General features: G+C 40.8%; 1 pseudogene; it reads right to left on the bottom strand.

The window, feature by feature from the left end:
• Window positions 1–1,383: 1,383 nt before the first annotated feature.
• On the bottom strand, window positions 1,384–2,019 carry LOC147442208 (LOB domain-containing protein 25 pseudogene; annotated as a pseudogene).
• Window positions 2,020–5,895: the final 3,876 nt, after the last annotated feature.

Raw genomic sequence — 5,895 nt, 5'->3', positions numbered from 1 at the left:
AATGAGTTGGTGGTTTACATTGTTAATTTTGGTACTGTAAACTACTTTGGTGCTTTGCTATTTTATAGTAATATTCTGAGCTCTAATGTGGATCAAAATTTTGTATATAGGTGGAGCTCTACAGAAGATTCAAAAGCATGTATCCTGCGGTGGAGTTGTCACTTAGGTCCTTTGAGACACTCAAGCCATTCTTTGTCCGAAAATTAAAAGAGCGCTATATTTGCTGTTGTATTTACCATATCCAGATGGTATACTTCAGGGATGCTTTCAAGCAAATGCGCCAAAACAAGTTTGGGCATCACGCAAAGGAACATCCATGTACATGCTCCATTTGTGGTACACAGTGTGAAGTAGGTGAGTGTTCTGCAAACCAGACAGTTTTTCAACACATAAGTATCTTGCTGGATTTCATATTGTGCCCTCGCCCTAAGGATCATGAATAGCATGCACAAATATGCTTACTAGGAGAGTGCCCTAGATGTGGTGTAAGGAAGTTGTCATTCTGCCCAGACGAGATTGCAACATATAACAGGGAGGTGATTGTTAAGATATTTAAGGATGTGGATATTGGGCAGGTTAATGCTGAAGGAAACGAGAAGAAGAGAAAGGAGTTAGTCGTGGAAAGGATGAAAAGTGCAACTTTCGTTCATCTTTTTTCAGATCATCTGAAAAGCTTTGTCAAGCACAACTTTGTTTTTAGGTGGCAGGCCCAACAATTTAAAGACTTCTTACTAAAGTTTCCAAGCGACGTTGTGGTTTCTGTTGTTGATTTTGCAGAGAATTACAACTTTAAAGTGCAAAATGAGATTCAGTCCATGCATTGGTGGTCAACATAGGTCACAATACTGGCGCACATCTCTTATATCAAAAATTCACTAGGAGCCAGGAAGAAAAAAAAAATGGAAACTCACACACACACAAGCGTAACGTGCCCACTCCATTCTTTTTGAATGAGGACAAACGGGCCCCTTCTATCACATGCGCTAGTAATTGCCTCTCTTCTCGGGCACTTGCCAGCCTATTTGCGGCTGCCGATTATGGCGAGCCCCACACGCACACACATGCTGCCTTGGCCCCTGCCAATTAAGCGCATAATGACAAAAGGACACACACACATCACTTGCCTATCTTGATGCTCGCAAGTTGCAATACACAAGCACACTCCAGAGGTGCCCTCACTCGCGGCTAAAAGTGGGCTGCTAGCTGCCAGCTGCCAGCAAATGGTCTCCGGTATTGGGCTACAGTCAGGAAGGATTCCAAAAAGAATGACGTCATGAACCCACACCTTTATACACACACACACAAACACGCCCATTTTCTCTCTAAACGCCGGTCCCGCCGTGCTCAAAATACCCACACACACTCTCTATTTTTGGCGTAGACCCCATACTGAGCGATGATTCGTCTTTGGATGCGTGCTGTCGGCTGCCGGCCCATTACCTGGAATGCACACACCTAGTGCCCTCACACATAAAAATCGCTTGCCCACATGGCACTTGGTGGGCTGCAACAACTCTTGTTCCAATGGTGGGTCTAGACTCTTGTTCCAATACATTACCAGCTTCTTGTTTTGGTTGGATCAAGCTGGTAATGTAGGGAGAGCTCAATTGACAAAGCTGACTATGATATGATGGAAGAAGATGCTCGGATGGTAGTCTGCATTTTTGAGGTTCAAGAGGATCACTGCGAGTCTGTTCCTTCAATCTGCAAAGCTCAGATCTCGCCATGATAAGCTCCTCTTGCAATTGCGCTACCCTGCATTGGAGGATGGAGATGGCACCCGCACAGTCGTAGACCGGGTCCTTCATGCGTGCATCAGCGTCATATGCCAGAGAATTTACTGCATCCTCGCGCGTACACAGTGGTAGCTCGATAAGTAGCTTGCCCATGTTGCCGACCCCAAAGAGCTTGTGGGCATTGGCAAACTTTTGGGGACTAAGGTGCAACTATGTACTCTATAGTGCATTCTCGTCTGAGAAACTTTCATGCGGCGCACAGTGAACCAGTAGACAAAGCCATGTTGGGAGGGAGAGAGAGAGAGAGAGAGAGAGAGAGAGAGAGAGCAATCTCATCTAGATATTGGCCTTCTGTCTAGTCCATGGCTGGTGTTCTTGGAGCTTAGATGAGCTATAGAATTACTATGATAATGATATAGGCAAGCACAGGCTGATGAAGCCTTTCTAAAGATGAGATAAAGTATAAGGATCTTCTTTTGGGAGACTTCAAACCTGAACTTTTGAAGCATCACCTGTAAGGCAGGGTGTTTGCCTCGTGCTTCAAACACACACACAGGACCGTGGCTCCCAAGTACCCTAGCTACCGCCATCAAGTTCATTGTTCACACACAGGTCGCCATTTTCTTGAAATGGTCAGTCTACTCGTCTCCACTCCACGGCCCTGCACGCCAACGATTTCTTTTAGAAAATAGTTTTTTAAAAAAGACGACAAACCTTTTAACACAAAAGGCCATAAATAAATAAATAAAATTCTTAAGGATAGGTTCTCACCCGTGGCTTGACTTGAAAGGGAGGATTCAAATACGATTTAGCAATTAGGCTTTTTGGCAGCCAACAGCTCGCCTTTCAGACGAAATTAAAAAAATTTACGAATGCTAAAAATGAGAACCGCCTCGGTGTGTGACATAAAAATGATAAATTTTTGGGCATTCTCTCCCTTGTTGTTATGTATGATCCTTATGGCTCCTTGAGAGCCAACTCTTCATTGAATCAGGGATGGCCATCACCATAGTAGCAAGTTTTACCTTGATCATATCCTTGCGTGGTTGATCCAAGTCCCTTTTGTTATGTATATCATACTCGCTACATGAGAGCAAGCAGGCAAAGCATTGATTGTGTGTGCACAATGGTTTTTTGAAACACTTCTATGCATCAATAGACTTCATTGCATAAATAAAAGATTTTCTTTGCACTAAATTGAAAAAACTCTTTGTGATATGTTGGGCATCTTTTGAGAGCTACAATATTGCACATGCAATAATGCTTCATCGAGACATTCTATGTACTAAAATTTGGGCTTGGTATTGCTTATTGCAATTGAGAGCTTGATTTGAATGGAAAAAAATCATTGCATAGCACTAAAATGGAGTTTCTTTGGTCAAGAGAAAGAAATAAAATTTGAGTTGTGATTGAGCAAAATGAGTCTTAGTGCTTGTATTGGATGTTTATATGCTTAGATTATTAATGATTGATTCTGTTTTTGAAGAGTTGTGACAGGAGTGCGCTTTCATTGATCCAAGAAGGGGTCATCATTGCAATATATTGCAAAATGTGGCTATTTAGAGCCATTCCATTTCTTTGGATTAAAAGTTATATACATGCTAGCTCATAGCTTGGTCAAAAGTCAAATTTTTCATTTTGAGCTAGTGTTTACACAACTTTTTTTAGCTTTCAAGTACATAATTTGGCTAGAAGAGCCATTCATTTTCATTTCATCAAGTTGCAGTCATTTCTAGCTTATAGATTGCTGTGAAAATTGTAAAACTTCATGTGAGCTAGTTGTTAGCCAACTTTTTGGAAAGCTTTAAAATGTAAAATTGGGCTTTGAAGAGCCACCTCATGTTTCATCAAAGCTGCATTATTTTCAGCTCTTGGCTTGTTTTAAATTCCATATTTTATTGAACTAGAAACTAATCAATTTTGAAATAGGCATGAGAGGTTGTAAAAATTGCAAATGTGCTTACGTAGAAGCATTTTATCTCTCTCATTGTTGTTATGTATGCATAAATTTGCTACAAAGAGCATCATGTCCATAACCAAAAGCACTTTTTTCCCTTGGTTTTTTTCTCTTTGGCAAATTCGGGTATGCAAGACCCTAGCTTTAGGTTTTCATTAATGTTTTTTGTGTGCTTTTGGATTTCAATAAATGGCTTTTGTAGCTTGTGTTTACACTTAGCTTCAAAAAGCTTGGATTGTAATAAAATATCAAGAAGCTTCTCAACAAAGGAGATTCTTGCTCAAGGATGCTCAAAAGAGCATGAATAGGTGTAATCCTTCCATGATTTTTCTCTTTTTGTTCATCTTTCCATTCTCTATGCTTGGATTTAGTGAATCTTCTTCTAAGCTATGGTTTTTCATGGTCAAAAGCTTCGCATACTAAAGTTTCAACACTTTGCTTCGTGAATATTCGCTTATCAAAAAATTAGGTTTTATGTGTGCTATTCATAGGTAATTGGCCTTGACCTTAGGTTAATGTAGGTTCATTTCTCATTAGTCCTAGACTCTTAGTGATAGTCTTAATACTCCATTCATTTTTAACATGACCTAGGGCTATGATTAGGCTTTAGTTTCTTTAGTTTTTTAGTCCAATTTCCATTAGCATCTCATAATGGAAGAAATAAAAAAGTGCTAAATAATGAAACAATGAAGCAACAAAGTGTTAAGAAAAAGTAGCAAATATGCTACTAGACACATGAAAAGAAAATTTCTATGTTGTGTTGTGTCTATGTGAGGCCTGGCGCCTTATTGGCACTTGGCTGGCAAGGGGAATCGTCTTGGCTCGCTTGGTCAAGGTCCTAAACCGATGCCCTGAGCTGATAGGAGATAGTCGTCCCCTTGGTAGGCTAGCAGATTCTTGGAACACCTCCTTGAGGGTTCAAAGGAGCCAAGAGTCGCACCTAGACTTGCCTTGGGGTGGTAGCCTTGTATTGTGCTTTACGTTTTTCTATGAGCTTCAAAAATCTTTGACAATGTACAAATAGATTAGGAGCGTTTTTAAGCCCATAGACATGATAGGCTTGAATGATTTATAAAGGTTGGTCACATAGTTTTTAGGCTAGTAGGTTCATGAGCTTCCATTAGCCTAGGGTCATAATTGATTGCTTGTGTTTTATGCATACACTCTTGGTCATGTCATTAGAGTTTGTGCCTAATTATGTGCTTATGTGTGTGAAGGTTTAGGAGCCTTGAGCTCAATGCCACTTGTGTGTGATGTGATCATGGATGCTTGTGTTGACTGTGTTCTTGTGACTCCATAAGATTGGCAAGTCAGACTTTGGTTGACTTGATATGTGCAGGAGTTGATAGATTAGTGATTAGAAAATGATTAGAGTTAGTCTTGCCATGGCTAATCTTTACTTTCATTGGTGAAGTATTCTCTTGAATCCTCTATTTCTATTCATTCAATGCTCGTGCTTCCATGCCCTAACCGTGTTACCGATCCACGAGTTTGATAATTTTGTGTGAGTTGTTGTGATTAGGTCGTGCTACAATGCCTCCCAAGAATCAAGGAACCAAGCAACATGACATGTGGGATGGGTCGTCAAAAGGGCTCACCAGTAAGACCAAATAAATGGTTGCATGAGTTCTCATTGTGGATAGACATGCAGGCACAAGAAAGGTGCAAATGTGTGTGGCAAAGGAAATTGTGACGACAACATTGATGCAAGAGAGGGGCTCTATCCATGTACTTGGTGAGAAAGAATTTGTAAATGTTGTTGAGTCAATGGGCCCCTTGGTGGAGGACAATTGGTGAGGATGATTTCATTTTCTCTTATTTGGACATGATATTTCAAAGTAATTTAACTCTAAGTACAGGTTTCATAGGTCCATGGCTGCAACTAGGAATGGGCCAACAAAAGAGAGCTTGGTGTGGACTCCTTGTTGCGGCTAAAAGAGATTGCACATATGGTTTTCTTCACTAAAGCAAGTTTCCCGAGCAAGGAGCGGAAGGGGAGCATTGTTTTGTGTTCAAGATGTCTACAGTAGGTCCTACATCTGGATTGGGTTTGGTTAATTGAATGCGACGAAGTGGACATGGAGATCTTCAACACACTTAGGTGCAGTTTGATCACACTCACCACGTGGCGGATTGGGTGACGATGGCATGCCATGTTTACGATCCAGAGTTTGCTGTCTTAAGAGCATATTTCAAAAGTTT

Source organism: Adiantum capillus-veneris, chromosome 14 (genome assembly GCF_014529385.1).
Source record: "Adiantum capillus-veneris isolate H3 chromosome 14, ASM1452938v2, whole genome shotgun sequence".
Classification (NCBI taxonomy): Eukaryota; Viridiplantae; Streptophyta; class Polypodiopsida; order Polypodiales; family Pteridaceae; genus Adiantum; species Adiantum capillus-veneris.
This window is presented reverse-complemented; position numbering and strand designations above follow the sequence as displayed.